General features: G+C 41.4%; 1 pseudogene; it reads right to left on the reverse strand.

Annotated features, from left to right (window-relative positions):
- Positions 1 to 18,435: 18,435 nt before the first annotated feature.
- Positions 18,436 to 19,568, reverse strand: LOC112835279 (L-lactate dehydrogenase A chain pseudogene; annotated as a pseudogene).
- Between the last annotated feature and the right edge of the window lie 1,413 nt (positions 19,569 to 20,981).

A 20,981-nucleotide genomic window follows, 5' to 3' on the forward strand; every position in this document is an offset into this window, starting at 1 on the left:
GTCATTAAGCATCTGCCTTAGGCTCAGGTCCTGATCCCAGGGTCCTGGGATCGAGCCCCGCATCGGGCTCCCTGCTCCGCGGGAAGCCTGCTTCTCCCTCTCCCACTCCCCCTGCTTGTGTTCCCTCTCTTGCTATATCTCTGTCAAATAAATAAAATCTTTAAAAAAAAAAATGTAAGGCCCAAAAAGGAAGGAACCACATTTGTCTTGTTGCACTCTGAGTGCCTGGAACAAAGACTGGAATATAATAGACAATAAACATGTGCTAGAAACAAAGGGGAAAAAGAATGGAAGGACAGAGAAAGGGAAGAAGGAGGGAAGGAAGGAGGAAGAAGATCATTAAGGACGTAAAGCTCGTTTTTTATGTGTGTGTTTAGGAAGTCATCACACGCTGGAAGTTTTTACTGCCGGGCTTCTTAAATTTTCTGAGAGTCTGTCCAGTTCTCCTTAAGCAAGTTCCAGTCTCTTCATCTAAACCTGCCAGCTAATATGGCAATGTTTTTTTCAGTATCACAAGTAGGTGTTGGCAACTTAATATAATTACCATTAGGCATAACTTCCTCATTCTTCAAACTGTTTGAAGGCGTGTAGGGTATAATGGAGAGATAAAACACGCAGTCATCACAACTGTAAAATTTTATTATCATTGCTTGTGTAATAGCTTTACTACAGCCCTCCATGTTTTTTTCATATAGTTCCATGTGAGTTTGTTTAACAAATAGAAATTAATTACGAATAGAATCCTCTGCCCATAGACCTAATATTTTTTATTCAACATTTTTGTTATACAAATGATTTATTTTTAGGTACGTAAGTAGCTACTTTTGCCCTAAAGGTAGGTATCTGGACATACAAATACCTGACATAAAATTTTTAAAAATGAAAGGATGTACCAATAGAAAGAAAAAAAATCTCTGGAAATTCAAATACCTCAGTGAGAAAATGTTCACAATATGCAATTGAATTCAAGTGAGACATGTTAAAATAAATCTGGCATATGTTGTTTTCCATTCTGTCTTTTCAAGACTTTATTCTGTTGTTTCCTTTTCCTTTTTTTTCCCCCTCCTCAAATTGTCATTTATATATGAGTTTAAGACTAAAGATTCCAGTTTTATCACTCTGGAGAATCCTTAGCACAAAGGAAAGTACTGGTATTCCTGGGATATCGTCTTCACTGACTGTTCCTACAGTGAACAGACTGTCATAGATATTCTCCCTTGAAATGAAATAAAACAATGTTTCCAGAAAGAACTGTCCCTGAGAACTCTGGGTATTCTACACTGTACACTGTATAAATGTCATTGTGAGCAAAGGTTAATAAATCAGGGATGACTCCGTGTTCGGTAGTAACACAGAGTACCAGTCACGTGCAAGGCCCTGGGGTCCGGCTGCACAGCTTCGGGTTGGCCCCACTGCTTGCTCTTCATTTCCCTGTGCCTCAGTTTCCTCTCTATAAAACGGGGATACTGATGACAATAATGGCATCTAACTCAGAAGACCGTCGTGAGATTGATATGAACAGCTTAATTTATGTAAAGCATGATGATGCCTGGCACTTACTATCATTTCTTTTTAAAACAAACTCTGCTGGGGCGCTTGGGTGGCTCAGTCAGTTAAGCATCCAACTCTTGATCTCAGCTCAGGTCAAGATCTCAGGGTCCTGAGATGGAGCCCTGCCTCAGGCTCTGCATTCAGCAGGGAGTCTGCTTGAGGATTCTCCCTCTACCAGGACCCCTCCCCCGCTTTTCTAAAGATTAAATAATTAATTAATTAAAAAACACACACTGCTTAGGTACAAGCTACTTCCATGAAATAAAAAAAAAGAAGAATCTTTAGCACTCTGGGATTTAACCAATATGAAGATTCTCACCCAGAGAAGTTTATCTTAATTCTTTGATTAGGATGGGAATTGTCTGCTGCTATGATATACAAAGTTCCAGGAAAAAAATAAAAACTAAAAAATGTATGTGGAAAGATATCTGGTTTTGTTTTGGTAGACATTAGAAGACTTGGTAAATAATTGTTCTTATTTGCTTTAATTTCATAATTTTTTAATAACATAGAAAACTCTGGTCCTAGCTCTTTATCCTACCCCAATAAATCTTTTTAAAAAGTTCTCTCTGGCTAAGTGTCCTCAAATTATTTCATGTATATTACACTTGTTCTCATCTGAACTCATCCCCAAGTTCACTGAGACCTGAAGTCCTGATGGGCTCCTCTCCATTTTTCTTGCAGACCCAAGCACCATACTTCAGGCTCTCAAAATCTTTGTTGATTAATTGTTAATAAGCCCTTAAATTTGTGTAGTGCTTTATAATTTACAAAGCATTCCCACATATACCATTGCATTTTGTCCTCATAAAAAAAAATGATCAATATTTTCCAGTTTAGGAAACTGGGGCAGGGAAAAATTAAATAATTTGCCAAAGATAAAAATTAGTATTAAAAATCAAACTTTGAGTTTGAGCCAGCCCAGCATTCTTCACACTACACATTCCCCACAACCTGCTCCCCATCCTCAGCCCCCACCAATGGGGGACTCTCAGGCACATCATGGGTTTATGTATTCAGGAGTTAAGTGCTTATCCAAGGCCAAGGTTTGGAATCCCAAGTCCTGATTCCCAGACCCGTGCTCTTTCCAGAGATGAGAAAGCGAGTTAGCTATGGAAGGAAAAGGGCAGCTGGAGAGTAGTCAATAACTCCCCTCGGTGTGAAAGATCAATATTTTCCCCTCAAATCAATTAGCCATGAATTAATTCTAGTGTAGCCAATATGAATCTCAGTCCACAAGCTCAGGTGTTCTAGAAATATTGCTGTTTTATTGCTTTTTAATCAGCTGAATGTGGCACCAAGCCTGCATTTTCATCTCAGTCATATGAGCACCCCTTCCGTTCCTAGGTTGCACCAGCATCAGTGAGGTCATGTGAAGTGCAGAAAAGGCAGGAAAAGCCTGGGTGAACATCCTCAATCTCCAAACCCACAGTGGTCCTGCAAGGGCAGGAGTCCTGGCCTCCTTGCCATGAATGGGCCATTAGGGATCTTTTCCTGGACTGGCAGTCGTCAGGCCAAAGGTCTCTCTTCCTTTAGGTGCCATTTTTCTGAGGCCTTCCCATTTTCTCAGCCATTGACCTGAAGCAGGGCATTTACTTCCACTCATGTGAGACCTCAAACCTTTCTCATCAGTTTGGGGAGAAGCTTCCACCTCGATCTCTCCAGGACCTCAAAGACCTTTCTATTTCCCTTCTCCTGACAGGACATTCCCATTAGTTCGTAAATCATCAACTCTTGAGGGAGGGAAGGAGTGAGGGAGGAAGGAGGGAGGAAGGCTGCTAAACGATTTCACATAAAACAAGATTTAACAAAACTAGATCCTCAAAATATGAAAGTGAGCACAATAAAAACCACACATAAGAGGTACTATGCAAATATAAACTTTCACCAGGCCCTGTGGATACAGTAAAAAGTTGCCAGATGAACATGATCTCTTTCGTGGGAGGGAAGCAGGACAGAGGTGATGATGACCGAGGCCTTGCCACAGAGGAGCAGAAGGCCCTGACACACCCACTGCCTCCTTTCTCTCCTAGCTTCTCCCGATCTCTTTCACACCTGCAAGGGTATCCATCTTTTCATGGGATCACCAAAAGGGAAGTAGAAACAGGCTTTGGAAAATAAGAAACATACAATTTTCACTTTTCAAAAAATATCTGACCTTTAGCTAAAGGAAGAGTTTTTGAATACCTATAAAGTAATATTTAAGGGCATGCAGGTAAGGATGGAGAGAAACAGGAGGAATGGCATTATCAAAGTCTATGCCCCTAGATGCCAGCAAAATATAACCAACTACTCCAGCGTCATTTTTCTAAGTGAGAGGAAAAATAGAAGGACGTTAAGGAATCTGCCAAAACACTGTATTACAGGATTACAAGCTTAAAAATAATTTAAAACAAAGGTGTAAAAACTTCGAGGGCTCTCCTTTTCAAAGACAAAAAGTTACTGACGTTGTTTTAAAGCTTTTCAAAGACAGAATATCTCCCTTTGATATCCCTAACCTCTCTAATGTGTAGTTCATTAAGTGTTACAAATTCTTTAGGATGGCCTGGGTCTTATTTAAATTAATTTGTTTTGTTTACCATTAGACACTTTGTTTTAACCTGAGATTGAAAAATGGGTTGGACTTGGATTATAATTCAATATTACTTTATTTATTTCGCTGCCTAATTGTTCCAATTGTAAATGGGTTTTTAGAAAATCAAATATTAACAATTTTAATACAGCAATTAAAGAAGACAACCGTATAAGATAGAGATTATCCCCATTTTACAAAAAGGAAACTGAGGCTCGGATATCTTAAGTAATTTTTCAAACTACATGGCTCCAAAGCAAATATAAATTTTACACACCATTGCCTCCAATGGCTGACATAAAAAACTGGAGAAAGGCCAAACTCAATGTTCATATTGCACTTTAATGAAAAATGAATGGTCTCTTTAAACAGACTATTATAAGGCAGAAATGTAATATGAGCCAAACATAATCATTTAACATTATTCTGTCTAGACATATATCAGATCTTACCAATTACTGAAGAGCAAGATGCAGAAAAACACCAAATAAATGCCTACAAAGAACAAAAAAATATCTTTGGGGAGTAAACAACAATATTAATACTGTTCACCAAGGCATCACCAATTGGCCCCATGTCTCCAAATTTTCAAATGTGGAAATCTGAATGTTCTCTCACTTTCCTGCACTTCTAACTGTCCCATTTCTAAAAGCTCCCTTTAAAACCCCTGGACTGCAGAGATTAACTGAATCAAGGGGCAAAGCTATAAAAAGCGATTTAAGAAGTTGTCAGAGTCCAGGACAAATCTAAATGTGCCTCCGCTTGCTTAGGAACTGTCCATGGTCTCTGGTGGGGCAGCTGAGAGAAGAGGGCGTGGGGAGAGGCAGGGTGGGTCCCACCTGCTTTATCCCAGCCCCTCAGGGCACACAAGGGCCAGCCAAGCAGCTCCAAAAAGGATGCTTGGGAGAAGGGAAGTTTAATTCACTCCTGGGCCTGAGAGTCCTCCTTTCCTGTGCACTTATCCTAAGCACATAGTAAATCTAAATCCTTACAGTCAAAATTTTACCTCAAAAGCTTGAGTAGTAGAGCCCACCAGCGGCTGGGCCCTAAAATCACCTCTTAAATCTCTGAGACCCAGGCGGCGTTCAAGACTGAGAAGCCCTGGGAGTGAGACTCAAGCACTGGCATGTTAAATATTTCCGCAGGGATTCTAACAGCCGGCTGAGACTGAAAACGACTGTGTGGAGACTCAGAACCAGCTGCCGGGGACAATCAGAGCGACTGTCCACTTTTACTTCGCTTCTGAGAAGGAAAAAGCCGACGATGATGTGAAGCAAAACCCACTTTGAATGCATTTGTAACACTCTTCTATTGCATCTGTTCAACTTGTAATTTTAGTGACATAATTTTTTAGACCCAAATTCTCCACAAGTTCTGAAAACTCCACTGCAGTTAAATGCTTCTTTTGCTTAGAAAAGAAGATGCAAGGAAAGAAGAGAAAACAGAGCTATTAACCTTAATGGTTGTCACTTAGAGGTTCTGTATTTCTATACCATATTTCTGTCTTAGATATTCATGCTTTGATTCTGGAAGGGAACTTTTGAGGAATAGAGCTGCTAGGCAAATTTCCCCAAGTGAAGGTTTCGATTAAAAGGAACTATTTAACATCTGGCAGGAAGGATACAATGCATCCTCAGCTGAAGCAGAGCTGGGGGTAAAAGGTGGCAAAGAGGATAGAAGCAATCCAAGGACTCATCAAAGAAAACCGCATCAAGCCAGAAGAACCACTATCACCAGAGGAGACATGAGCTCAGAGAATTCGCAAATCATAAGAGAACATTTTACCAAATGTAATTAGAAATACAAATCTAACTACCACACCCACACAGACACTGTGGTTTACTCTGAAAACAAGCAAATACATATTTATATTTTGTTTCATTATGACCTTAGACTAGTATGGGGAGACAGGAGTACTTTTATCTGACGCAAAGGGGAAAAGATGTAACTTCAAAGCTTCTTAAAATAGCTTAACAGTAGTCATCAGGGATTGATGGCCCTGATGTTTGAAAAGAGCAATGATTCTCCCGTGAAAGAGGAGAAACTCAGGCTACTCCACATAAAGCCTAAGACTCACTCAACGCTGTGGTGTCTGTCCAGACTGTGACCCTTAAACAGCATTTCTCTTTGTTAACTTAGATTTCGATTGTATGGAATCTAAGGGTCATTTCTGTCCCTGTGAGTGGGATATGGGTGCGTGTCTGTGTATGTGAATACACGCACATCCCCCACCCCCAATTACCCGAGCAGTCTGCTGGAGAATGAAGAGGCACAACTTCACCTCCACAAAAGCCAAGCCTGGGGTTTTCTGCTCATGTCGCTTGTAACTCTAGATAGAACTCAGGATTTGGCAAAGGTGTGGCTGCAGGTCACTGTGTCCACCAACAGTGCAGAGGAGGGGTCTGAGAGGGGGAACTACATCTTTTAGGATGTTCACAGTTTCCTTTAGACAGAGATGTACGTTAGGGCATTTCTCTCTCTCTCTCTCTCTCTCTCTCTCTCTTTCTGAAAAAAGAAGGCACACCTGAAGGGAAGCAAAGACTGTAACTGGACATCTATTAAGTAACAACACCCCTCCCAAAGAGATTTAATAGTTTAGTCTTCAGGACGCCTGGGTGGCTCAGTCAGTTAAGTGTCCAACTCTTGATTTCGGCTCAGGTCATGATCTCAGGGACGTGAGATAGAGCCCCACGTCGGGCTCCACGCTGGGCTTGGAATCTGCTTAAGATTCTCTCTCTCCCTCTCTCTCTGCCCTTCCCCCAGCTCACACACTCTCTCGCTCTAAAAAAACAAATAGTTTAGTCTTTTCTAATGGAGTCTGGGAACAGCCATATTTATCATCCAAGTATTACAGTTCTATCCTTTTTTATAATTCTGAGTCACAGGTTGATAACTATCACTCAAAATTCATTCTGCTCTTTTCACATTAATAGAACCTTTGAGTTTAAGATGGCTACTTGGTCACCCAGAACACAGACGAGATTCCTCAGCCTCCCCTGCAGCTAGCTAGGACCATATGACCATGTTTTGGTCCAACAGGATGACTGTAAAAGTGACGTGTGCAACTTCCAGGCTTTCTTCTAAAAGACTCCGCTAGGATACAGACACGGCAGCGCACCACCTTGACGTCACATGAAGGAGAGCCGTGTAAGAGCGCAGACTTCTATATGGCAGAGAAACACACTTCCATCACAGTTAAGCCACTATTAATGTTGGGTCTCTGTTTCCACAACTAAACCTACACCCAAACGAACAGAATCTCCAGTTTATTCCTTCAGTAATTTTTGGTGTTGGCGACACGGTGAAGAATTGGTTGAGCAGTAAAAACCGCCACGTCCTTCTCCACTTGCCCGTTCTGTTGCAGCCAGCACTGTGACAGCAGCGTCCTAGCCCAAGGACTACAACTGCAGTGTCCAGGCCACTGACGGCCCCTGAAACAGCAGAGCCCCAGGGCCAGGCTGAGAGAAGTGAGCAAGAACATGTGCCACAGAAACAACTTAGAGGAAACATGACGTAAGCCCACCTTTCCCTAAATATACTAAAGGGAGGTGAGACTTGGAGAGAGAGATTGACACACGGGTTCCATCCAGGTTTGGATGAAGTGGGAGGAGAGCAGATGGGTTAGTGCACAAACTTCTGTGAGGGACAGACTTGAGATCATGTGTCCACTCCATTGCTGATGAGCTGTATGACCCTGGGCAAGTGACTTAGCCTCCCTTAGCCTGAGTTTCCTCATGTGGAAATGAAGTTAGTAATAGCTACTTCACAGGGCTATATTAAGGATTAAGTTACTGATTTACCTGAATATTTGGCACAATGTCTGCCATGTAAGTGCTCAATAAAGAAAGTTATTTAAAAAAAAAGAAATGAAACTCCCCACTCCAGCCAGGAAAAAATCATTACCTTTCCTCAAAAATCAGTCCTTATTCATTCCTGCTCCAGGTCACAATACACCACTCCTAAAGGACCCTCCATCTTCCCCTTTCTGCAGGCTAAGTCTGAACCTAATCTTACCATCTTCCTAAGATCTTAGCAGCTCATTCTCTCCCTTCTCCCAACTCTATAGATGCATTGCCTTGTCTGTATCACTCATTGCCACTTAATCCCACAGTTTTTCATTATAACTTAAGACTTTCGTGTATATTAGGTCTGTCTTCCATTAGAGTCTAAACTTTGGAGTATGTTCTTTTCCTTTAGATCACTTATCCTATTTAGCCCAACATGGTATGCTCCCAAAATTCTCATTAAAGGAATAAATGATACCCTTCAAACAAGTGTGCATGTGTAGCTTACAGAGCCAAGTAGAATAAATGTCATTCTATTCATATACTGAGTAACCAAATGGCAGAATACCTTAAACTTTAAAAATCAAATTAATGGAATTTTGACATTTGCAATCATGAACGAAGCCAACACTATGTACTTTAAATTTTTTCCTTGACAGGAATAGTTCCTTCCCTAACAGCAGGTAAGTTCTAGCTGCAAATTCAGCTCCCTGCACAGCTGTCTGCCCTGCCATTTCAAAGCCTGTCATGGTGCTGTATTTTGTGGGGCTCTAATCAAGTAATAGTCATTAATTTATTTCTCAAACATTTATGTGCTAGCAACACTTGGGGCATCAAAAATAAATAATTCAAGAGACTTCCAATCTAGTGTAGTTTACTACTCACCTACTTCTGGGTGAGCTTTAATATCTGTGCCTTATTATTCCAAGAACAAACTCAGGGGAGGACAAGAAACACCTGCATCCATTGTACATCTAACTTCACAGGATGTTATCAACTTGTTACTCTCCATAGGAATGGACTGGAATTAATGTTTTGCACATATAAGTCAATCGATGTAAATCACTTAGAATAGTCCCTGGCAATATAGTTAAGTACTTGATAAATATTAACTAGTAGTAGTAGTAGTATTCATATTACCAGTATTAGTTAGATTTTAAGCCATAATGTTCAAGGTAATGTCAAAAATAATTCGCCCCCAGCTCTGAGTAGCAATAATACTTGAAACCTAGGGAAGGGTGAAGGTAAAAAGCACAATGTAGTTAAGTTTGGTGCAGTTGTCCATAACTGTGAACTTACCAGTTAGCCTTTCACGATCCAGAGTTAATTAGGAATACAAAAGTTAAAGTGCAATCAATTTGTTAAGTAAATACTTGCTGATGTATCAATCATGTGTTTTCACTGTCACCATAAAACAGGAAAAATGTTGATTACTGTTGGAGCAAAAATGTTCCAATGGGATACATTAATGACTAATATGTGGAGCCCTATACATTTATGAACATTAGAAATAAAAAAATAAATGCATTCAGATGATTTAGCTCAAAAGCTTGGAGAACGTAAAAGGACATACAAATGGTTAAGATGGTAAATTGTATTTAAATATATTTTATGATTTAAAAAGTTAAGGGTACATAAAACAATGCAAATACTCGCAAAAGGTGCAACAACCATGATGATGCCTATAATTTTTTATAACTTCAGTGTGAATGAAGTTTAGACAAAAGTGTTAGCAGTCGATTACAAGATGAACTAGTTTTTAAGCAAAATAGAATTAGGAAAATTGACTTGCTTATGAGCTTAAAGGGAGAGAAACCTACAGGTGCACATTCAAGAGTTCCTTGGCTTTAAAAGGAAGCCCAACCCTACATGTATAGTTCACTAGAAGCTCCTGTTTGAGGAAAAGATATGAAATATGAAGTCATAATATAAAAATGTCAGCTAGTCAAAGCCACGCCTATTTAATATTAAGATGAATGGTGTGGATTCTAAGCACCATAGGAGCTTGGCATGAAGCAAGAATCAGTGGTGAGGCCCTGCGAAGTCTTCCTTAAAGAGGCAGGCTATGAGCGTGTCCGTTAGGCCGGAAAACCAATAATACTGAACTTCAGGGAAAGGAGATAAAAGACAGATTTTGAGGAACAACAAGCAAGGAGAGAATTAATGGATAAAATCTCATGTTGGTGTGGCTAAATTTATCATCCACTTTCCCCTTGAAGTCGTTTCTAGGGGTTGTAATGAGGTCTATGTGGTCCTGCAGAGCCACCCAGGGTCTTGGCAATTTCCACTCCGGCTCAGGCCTCACACCCAACCCAGAGAACAAAAGAAGTTGAGAGAGAAAAGCAAGAACATACAGTGTAATTCTCTATGTATGGTGTACTTGCCATATCTTACAAACCCAAATGTTCACTGCTTCAATCTGTAATTGATTCATTTATATTACCTTAGAAATAATTTGAAATTATATTACTAAAGTTAGCTCAGAGGCGTGATACACCTAAACAGCAAAGCAAAGCAGTCAGTAAAGAAGAAAAGAGGTGCTTCTTCATGTTTGGATTGTTTGTGACTAAACTATGGCTCCAAGATCAGTGTTTCCTACCTGGTGATGGTTTCTCAGCACTTCCAGGCAGCCAGTTCCAGAAGTCTCCGTGGTTACCCCTCAATCACAGCCCTGTTGGACTACAGTTCATTGCTTTACATTTCTGTCCCCCTAGCTAGGCTGAGGTCCTCAAGGGCAGGGACCCTGTTAAGGCTCAGGTTCTAGAGCCAAACTGCCCAAATTTGAACCCTGTCACTACTATTCCCTAGCTGTATGGCCTTAGGTAATTCATCTAACCTCTCTGAACTTTCTGATTTATCAACAGGGCCTATGAGTTAATGCATAAAAAGCATTTTGAAGAGCCAGTGTCTGTCCATAATGAGCATTCAAAATATGTTAGCTATTCCTCCAGAGCCTAGCACAGCATCTGGAATACAGTGTGTGCCCAGGAAATACTTGGAGAATGATGTATGAATGAATGAATTTCCTGGAGGGGAAAGAGAGGAATGACGTGCATCGTTCTTTGAATCTCTCTCAGAAATTAACCTAGCACAGTGATGGATTAATATATTTGTATTTAAAGAAAGGCTACAAGGCAAGGATTTTACCTGAAATGAAGAAACAAAGCCATTGGGGTGGCACTCCAGACCCCTATGAGAGATTTTTGACCAGAGATCTTATCTTCAGATCATTCTATTCAGGCATCTCTTTAGTTACCACCTTCATCTACCAACACATGAGATACACATGAACTTTACCTCCTATAAAGGAGGGGTGAATATAGATGGGAACGTGAAAGAATCCATCTCCCACTCCTAAAATACTGACTGATGTTCTACAATACACACAACGGTGTCACCCCATCTTTCCTGAAGCTTTGGAATCATTCTTTAATAATAACTCAGAGAAGCATTAGAATTTTAGAGCTAATCATTGGTTTGGGAAACACACCCAAGAATCAGCAATTGGCAGGTGTAAACCTATCCAGAATTTTATGGGTGGAGTATAGGTGGTGTGGATAATTCCACTCGGATTAACACCTCTGTTACCTAGAAACAACTCATTCCCTACAAGATTATACTGGTTTTAGTCAAATATATGAGCTGTATCTTGCCTAAGCATTCTTGTATATTGCAGAAAACTTCCATAAACATAAGGATGAGACTTTAATTCCAAAGAGTGAAAACTGAGAACACTGGAGTAAAAGTAAAATATACATATATACATTTTAGGATTCTAGTTCTTGTGACTCCCTTGTGACCCATAAGGCCAGGGACAAGTCATTAAACATTCCTGAAATGGAGCAATAATACCTGCCTTCCCTACAGTGAGGGGCCATTGTAACCATTTATTCATTCAACAAGCTTTTAGCGGGCACCCGCTGTGTACCAGCCTGATAGTAAAGCTCCTGGGTAAAATGATGCACCTGATGCAGTCTCCCAAAGAAATATGTTAACACAGGCTGCAAGATGTTACAGGATAGTATTATTATATTATCATAAGCATAGTTGCATTTACTATTTAAGGATAATAAAAATAAAAATCTCGCAGCAGGCGTTCGTGGACTGTCCCCTAGCCTACTCCACTCCTCTGTCCTTGGATTCTGCCTCCCCCTAAAAGGCCTTTCCTGACCGTCCTAACTAACATATCCCTCCCCTCACTGTGATTTTTTTTTTTTTAAACCATGGCACTTGTTTGTCTCCTTCATAGTAAATCTTTGTAATTCCATGTGTTTACTTGTTATTTATTTCTGCCACTTAAACATACATTCTATGAGGTCAGGGATTTTATTCTCCTTGTTGTCATAGTCTCAGCAGTACCAGGACAGTGCCTGGAGCATACTGGGTGCTCAGTACATATCTGTCCCATAAAAGAATGAATGGAAAAACAATCATGTCATAAAGAGCCAGCCCAACAGAAGAGAAACAAACGTGATGGCTCAGAAGTAATGAGACTGAAAATGAACCCATGGAGATTTTACACTCAAATTCTTGGTTAGTCTTAGCCTGCATTTGTTGCTTATTCAGAGGTATAAGAAAGCCCATGACTGGCCATCTATTTGTTATTTTGTTCAATTCTTATAAAAACAACCTTTTCAAGTATGTATCGTTAACCTCATTTCACAGATAAGTAAACTGAGGCCCAAAGAGGACACCAGCTCAGGTGGAAAGTGACAGAGCCTATTTTTTTGTCGTTGTTTTTATCACTTCATCCCTGCAGACTAATGATGGAGGAGAGAAAACAGCAGAGAGGTTATGGCACAACGGTTTCGCAGAGTAAGGAGATGAGAGGTGACAAGACACAGTAAAAACTCACCTCCCCACAGATCTGAGCATTGAGGCAGTGTCCCCATCCCGTGTATGAAGAAACCCTGGCTTGCTCACTCAGGACAAGTGATCTGCCAAAGCACTTGCATCCCGGGTTTCTCAGAAGGTCAACAGTGATTTCTGAGAATACCCTGAATACCCTCTCTCTGGTGTATATCATTTCCCCGTAAGGAAGCCTTTTAAAAGGCACAAAGACCACACAGGAAAAGACAATGTCACTGCATTCACAGAAATAGGATTTGGCCTTCAGTACAGTCTGAGCTGGGTGCTTTACAATCAGGTTTTCATGCTTGGGTATTAAACCCTTATTTGGAAACTAGAGCAATGGCCCAGAAGTCTGTAGGAAATCAATTTGTTGCAGAATTTCTCGTAGAGCCACAGCTATCTCCTTCAGTAAACACGAACTTCAGACTAACAGTTTGCAAAACCTTCTCTGGTGGTGTGTGAGCTCCATCTGCTGCCCAGAGGCAGGGTGGTCCCAGCCTCAGACTTCTGGTTTCAGGCTTGACATCCTAACCACAAAAATGCCATCAAAATTGTTGAATCGCTATATTGTACACCTGAAACTAATAACACTGTATGTTAACTATACTGGAATTAAAATAAAAACTTAATTAAAAAAATACAGAGCCACCTGCTCATATTCCATGAATTTCCTTGTCAATAATGCATAAGCCAATAATATTCACTATAACTGCTAAAAACCTCAGTTGTAAATTTGATGTCCATATATGAATTTTATTTTATAGTTGTGGCCTTGTTCTTATCAAGGCATAGCTCATATATTTATATTATGTCATCTCCAATTTCTTCCATTTAACTAGTATTTGTTGAGTACCTACCGTATGTGATGCCCCATTCCTGGTACTACAGAGAAAACAAAAATGAAGATGGAGGAAAAAAAAAAAAACCCAAAACTCTGCCCCCAAGGAGTTCCCACTCTGGCAGTGAAAATAAAACATCTGGACAACTTAGGGAAGAAAGGTCAACATTGCAAGTATTTTAAAAGGGACTGCAGGAAGCTAGAAGAGTATCTAGAAAGAGGCGCACTCTCTGACAGCTGAAAGGACCATGGAGGTTTTATTGAATGTGGGCACTAGATCGCTTGTGGCAACGATGGCCCTGATTGAAGGTAGGGAGGGAGCACTCCTCTCCTTGAGACTGTTGGGCTCAGCAAGAGGAGGATTATGTAGGTAAGATGGGCCCGCTGCACTGAAACCTGAGGGTCAGGGTGAGTAGCAGTGACCCAATAACATAGAGAGAAGGGTGAGGAAGAAGAATGCAACTCAGGCACAATAAGAATTTCCCCCTTTTATGATAGGACAACCCGCAGTGCTAATGACGGCCCCCTTCCCTCCCAATCCAAGCCAAAAATGACACAAACATCTATGGGCTCCAGCTCTAGGTTCCTCAGCCTGCAGATCCATCCCCACAAGTGGGCTGGGAGACAGTGAACTTGAGATTTGAATTTAAGAGTGCCTCCCTGAGGAAGAACAGAGGCCCCCTACCTCTGCACTGACTGTGAACTTAATCAGAGGTGCCTTCTCTCCACTGCTTTCAGTTATGGACCACAGTTCAGTAGTGGTCTTTTAACGGGTACAAGTAAGCTGGGACACAGAAAGGCTTTCAGGGGACACATGGGCATGGATCCTAGCTCCCAAATGTCCTTGTCTTTTCCTAAAAGTAAAAACCTTAACAGGCCTCTGATGTGGGACAGGGCCTCCTGCCACCTCCTCTTTGACAGTCCTCCTTTCCCTCCTCACAAAGGAAAGACAGCCTTCCCCAGTCCTACCCCAAAGCACCGTCCTAGGTTTGAAACACTTCCAGGTCACTAAAACCATAGTTTGAGAACATATCTCCCCTGAAACAGAATCCTGTGAGGACAAAGCAAAGCAAGTAAGGTAGGAAATAGTGGAGGTAAAGCCTTATTCATCCAGTGTCACACTGAAGTCAGTCTCGAGTCTTTGTCTTCTATCTCTTGCTCTTCTTCTCTCTACTTTAGGATGAGAATTCAGAAGTGGGATGGCTGTCATAGGAATGTATTTGAATGGAATTGAAAACTTTAAGAAAGAAAGTCTTTGTCAGAAAGAAAGTCTGATTTGGCTATTTGGATTGGCAATAAGGAATGGTTTTTTTCAATTAATTACATGGTGGGCATATTTTATGAATAGATAACTTAAATCTGCAGTTTCTAAAATATATTTGAAGCACATATATATTATGCAATAATCTGATAACTGCATCATTTACAACTATTTAAGCTTATGATAAAAAGTTTTTAAATCAAAAGTTTTTAAATTTCAACTATAAATGTGAGAGAGGAGATAAAGATTTCCAAATTGGAGATAATACAAGCAAAAACAAAACAAAAAAACAAAAAACAAACCAAGACAGAGAGAAGTACTGTGCTAATAAACCAAAGTAAAAATTACCTAAGTCAAGTACTGGTTGTCATTTTTCACAGTCCTTGAACCTGGACCAGCCACTGTGTGACCTTTGTGCATTACAGGGCCCTCGGTCCTTAACTAAATGTGAACCCAGCTCTTACACAGAGGTCCTTCTCAGGGCTCTGGAGGAGTAGGGCAATTCAAAATCTCCTTCCTGTCGCTTAACCCCAATTTGAGATTTGTTGTTCATTTATAAACATTTTCTATGGTGTATATTGTTTCTTTCTTTATCTTTCATTTGTTAGTTTCATGTCCTTTGCTTAGAGACCAGAAAGCCATACCACACCCTTGCAGCTTTCCTCCCCACTTCTTTTCCTTTGATGCAGCACCGTGCACCCAAGCTGCACTCCACAGAACATGAGAGCTGCTAATCCATGCTCCTCCTAAAGAGATTCATGCCGTAAATTTGGGGAATGCTGAATACCCTTCCCCCTAGAGATTCACAATCTATATTTGTATTGTCTCCCTGTCTAGACTGCTGGGACCATGTCTGTGGTATTCACCTCGTCCACTGGTAGTTGCTCAATGAATATGACTTGAATAGACCAGGACATGAGAGACCCTGAATGAAAGAGTCTATTAAGAACACCCATTCGGGGGGCGCCTGGGTGGCTCAGGCGTTAAGCATCTGCCTTTGGTTCAGGTCATGATCCCAGGGTCCTGGGATCGAGGCCCGCACTGGGCTCCCTGCTCGGCGGGAAGCCTGCTTCTCCCTCTCCCACTCCGCCTGCTTGTGTTCCCTCTCTTGCTATGTCTCTCTCTGTCAAATAAATAAATAAAATCTTAAAAAAAAAGAAAAGAAGAAGAACATCCATTCTGGGGTGCCTGGGTGACTCAGTTGGTTGAGCCCCTGACTCTTGGTTTCTGCTCAGGTCATGATCTCAGGGTCCTGAGATGGAGACCTGTATTAGCCTTCCCACTTAGCAGGGAGCTTGAGATTCTCTTTCTCTGCCTCTGCCCCTCCCCCCGCTCATGTGCTCACTTGCTCTCACACACACAATCTCTCTAAAATAAATAAATAACTCTTAAAAAGAAAAAAGAACACCATTCAGTATTATTTAATCCAGTTTCCCAGATTATTTAATCCCAGAAACGTGTGTGTGTCACTAAAATGGAATGCACAGACAATCCCAGAGACAGTTGTAAACTGTCTTACTCTGCTAGGGCTCCTATGGCCTATTTAAGAACAATTCCTTCACCTGGCAACCCATGTTGCCTTGGGAACACCCTAGCTCATGGGTATACAAAGGAACACAGGAAAACTCAATACCATATTCCCAAGGAGAATTCCCAAGGACTGTCTCAAATGTACTAACAAGCAAGCCCAGTCAGGTGTCATGAGGAGCCGCAGCCACCATCTCCTCTCATTTCATAAGGCACCACCACACCCAGTGGGAACTGCCTCCTCTGGAAAGCACTTGTCATTTCTTCCAGGGACCTCTGCATCCTCCAGCCACCGCTATTGTCATTGGGTGTCATGGTTATGCCTGGAACCAACGATTCTGCTGCTGGGTACTATCCCATTTGCCACACACTATAGCCTATGCTGCTAATAAACACCTTATCCACTGGTCTGATGTTCTAGAGGCCTTGAAAAGCCAGCGATGCTCTACATTCTCTGGAATCCTCAGTGTTGTTGCATTCCATCATGAAGTGGGGAGATCCTCTCTCTCATTGGTAGCTATGTTCTGTTAGCTACCTGCCAAAGGGGTATCTCAGGCCCTATTAGAAATAGGCTGCAGATGTAGCCACCTTCAGAAGACTTTCCCAGAGACACATCTGAACCCCAACAATGAAGATGAACCAGCCACAAGCCAATGGACAGCGATGCACTTCCTTCTGTCCTCCCTGCTGAGCTCTTCTCTTTCTCATCTCCCACTTGGACTGCAGTCGGGCTTCCACTGGCACCCCTCCAGCAGAGCTGTGCCTGAGAGGACACTGAATGCTGACATCAGTGCATTTTGTCACCCAAAGCTCCCTGGACTACTCCATGGTACTTGCCTCTCCTGATAATTCCCTCCTCTTTGAGCTGCCTCCATGTGGTAGCTTTCCACCTTCAGTTTAGCTTCATATGCATGTCCTCCCTACCTCCCCCCAAACACCCTTTTTGTAATGGCAAGAGTGATTTTCTTGTCCTTGAAACATTAAGGACCTAAGTAGCACAGTCATAAACTTAAATCTCTCCAAGTTCCAGATCTATTCAACTGCCAAACACAGAACTCCACTTAGAGTTCCACAGGTACTTACAACTTAGCATGTCCAAATCTGAGCCCATACTCCCCCACCCACCCACGCCATACCTTGGCTGCTTTTCCTGTATTTCCTATTTCTGTTCATTTACTCAAAACTCCTTCAATATGCTTTCTACACAACTATTTCAATCTTCCCAACAAACTCATGGGAGCATTACTATTAACTTCCAGATTTTCAGGGAGAGAAAATGAAATTTAGAAAGGTGACATACATTTTTTTTAAAGTCCCACCACTGATAAGACACAAAGCCAGGGTTTGGCCCTGGTTCTATCTAATTCCAAAACCCATACAATAAAAATGGACTAAAAGAGACCTGAAGCTAGGGAACCTCCTCTTAATCTTCACACACCCCTTACCTAGTACAATGTCTGACACAGGGAAGGTCAGCAGTAAGTGTGTGATCCTTGCATTACTAAATATGTGTTTATCGTCACATATAAATAAGCAAGGCACTGTGCTGAAAATCAAGGGAGAAAGAATAAAAGACCAAACATGGACTCTGCCCTCAAAAGAGGTACTGTCTTTTTTTTTTTTCACCATTCAAAATTTATTTGGTATTTTAGTTGGTATGACACTTAGTTGGCTGCATTGTCTTTTTACGTTATATGGCCATGTACACTATATTCTGACATACATGGTACACAAAGTAAGATCCTTTAGGACAGTTATGCACAATACACGCAATATTGAATTTATACATTGGATCCCAGAATGTGACTGACTGGAAAAGATGGACTAGGCATGTCGGGTGTTGGGAGAAGGAACCCGAAGTGACAGAACACACAGTAAACACACATCTGATGTGCAGAGCAACCACAGCTCTGGCAGTGGAGCCTCTGAGACGGTGGGGCTAACTTACGTTAACCAATTTAGGGCTACAAAGACAGGTATCATCCAGTACCAGGATACAGCTGCAGGGTTTGGTGAACCATTCCTATTTGGAACTTTAGGAAACTGACGTTTTTTCTTAGGCCATTTTAATATTACTTGAGTAACAGATCAGATAATAAGGACAATATACACAACCTCCAACTAAAATCCTGCTATAGTCTAGACAGTGAAGTGGTACATTAGAAAACTTTAAAACTGCAGCTCCTTTTGGATCCCCCAAAGTGTATTTGCACTCTTCTTCAAACGGGCCTCCTCCTCAGAAGTCAGAGTCACCTTCACAACATCTGAAATTCCATTCTGTCCCAAGATGCAAGGGACACTAAGGAAGACATCATCTTTAATTCCATAGAGACCCTTAATCATGGTGGAAATTGGATGCACCCGCCTAGGATTCTTCATTATACTTTCGGCCAGATCTGCCACAGACAGTCCAACGGCCCAGGAGGTGTAGCCTTTCAGTTTGATCACCTCATAGGCACTGTCAACCACCTGTTTGTGAACCTCTTTCCACTGTTCCTTATCTGCATCAGTGCCTAAGTCAGGGTGCAGATTCTTCAGAGAGACACCAGCAACGTTCACTCCACTTCATACAGGCACCCTGGAGTCTCCATGCTCCCCAAGGACCCACCCGTGACAGCTTAATGGGTGAACTCCCAGTCTTTCCCCCATTAGGTAACGGAACCAGGCTGAATCCAGATTGCAACTACTTCCAATAACACGGTTTTTGGGAAGGCCATTTATCTTCCAAGCCACATAGGTCAAGATATCCACTGGATTGGAAACGACAAGCAACCTGCAGTTTGGGCTATATTTTACGATATTAGGAATGACAAACTTAAAGATGTTCACGTTACGCTGGACCAAATTAAGACGGCTTTCTCCCTCTTGCTCACGTGCCCCAGCTGTGATAATAACCAGCTTGGAGTTTGCAGTCACATTATAATCTTTGCCAGAGACAATTTTTGGTGTTCTAAGGAAAAGGCTGTCGTGCTGGAGATCCATCATCTCTCCCTTCAGTTTGTCTTCCATGACATCAACAAGAGCAAGTTCATCTGCCAAGTCCTTCATTAAGATACTGATGGCACAAGCCATGCCAACAGCACCAACCCCAACAACTGTGATCTTATTCTGGGGGGTATGTTCTTCCTTAAGAAGATTCTGAATCAGCGGATCTTTGAGAATTGCCATTTTGGACTTAGAACCAAAAGGAATCGGGAGTGCACGTCGGGCGGGCGGGCGTCAGCGGCGCACGAGGTTGAATCCGGACTCGGTGGCAGCAGCTCCGACATCAAGAGGTACTGTCTTATTTAAAGACAACAATACAAACAAGACTCAGGAAAGGGTGACCCTGTCACCACTATTCTCTAACATTATTCTGTGATGTCTAATAAGCTTCAAATACAAAACAGAGGGTAAAATATTGGAAAGCAGAAAAAATATTATTTGCAATATGATTTGTATAGCTGAAAAACCCAACTTTAAACATTTTTTTTCAAATAACTGGAGTTCAGGAAGGTGGCCAGTTACAAAATTAATACATCAAGATCAACAGTTTTCCTAAATATCAAAAATAATCAAAGAAAAAATATAATGAAAAAATAACCTATATTTAATATAAAATTAAAAATATAAAAAACACCAACTTAAAGCAAAATGTGAGAAAGCTACATGAGGAAAATTCTTCTGAAATATATATGACTTAAATGATTCAAAATATTGTGTTTCTACATAAGGCAGTTCAGTATCTTCTGAATGTCAATACTTTTCAAGTTATATGTTTAATACCACTCCAATCAGAAGCCCAACATATTTTATTCGGAATATGGAAAAATAATACCAAGTTCATCTGGAAGAATAAAAATACAACAATAGCTAAAAATTGTAGGAAAAAAGAGTAACCAAGTGAGACCTATCCTTCGAGATATTTAAACACACTGAGCAAGGCTATTACACAAAGGACAGCCTAATCAATAGAATATAATGGAGAACGTGGAGGCAGAACCAAGACAATATATTTGGAATAAAAGTGACATTTCAAATCAGTGAAGGACAGATGAACTATTCAGTGACGACGTTAGACCACATGCTAACCTCTGGATAAATAAAATGAGATTCCCTTCTCATGCATCAGTTACCTTTTGCTACCTAACAAGGAAAGCTCCAAACCTTTGGGGCTTTAAAAACAACAGTGTATCTAGTCCACTTTTCCGTGGGTCAGCAGCTCGGGCTGCACTCAGAAAAGGAGCTCTTCTGGTCTTGGCTGGGCTCATGCATATGTCTGTTGCTGTCAGCTACCACTCTGCTGTTACCCTAGCTAGGGACCAACTGGTCTAAAAGAACCTCACTTACATCTCTGAAGTCAGCCTGCTGTCAGCTTGAGTGATGGAAAGCAAAGGACCACATGCATCTCCTCACCCCACAGGCTTACTCACAGGGTGGCTGACAGAGCAAGCAGAAGCATGAAACGTCTCTTAAGGTCCAGTCTTGGAACTGGCACATGGTCACTCCCGCTCCGTTCGATTGGTCACAGAGAGTCACAAGACTGAAGAGGTTGGGAAACGGATTCCACCTCCTCCTGGGCAGAACTGCAATACCCCATTATAGAGAGGGGTACCT

The sequence above is a fragment of the Callorhinus ursinus genome, unplaced genomic scaffold, assembly GCF_003265705.2.
Source record: "Callorhinus ursinus isolate GAN/ISIS: 27379988/994484 unplaced genomic scaffold, GSC_fseal_2.0 scaffold11, whole genome shotgun sequence".
Classification (NCBI taxonomy): domain Eukaryota; kingdom Metazoa; phylum Chordata; class Mammalia; order Carnivora; family Otariidae; genus Callorhinus; species Callorhinus ursinus.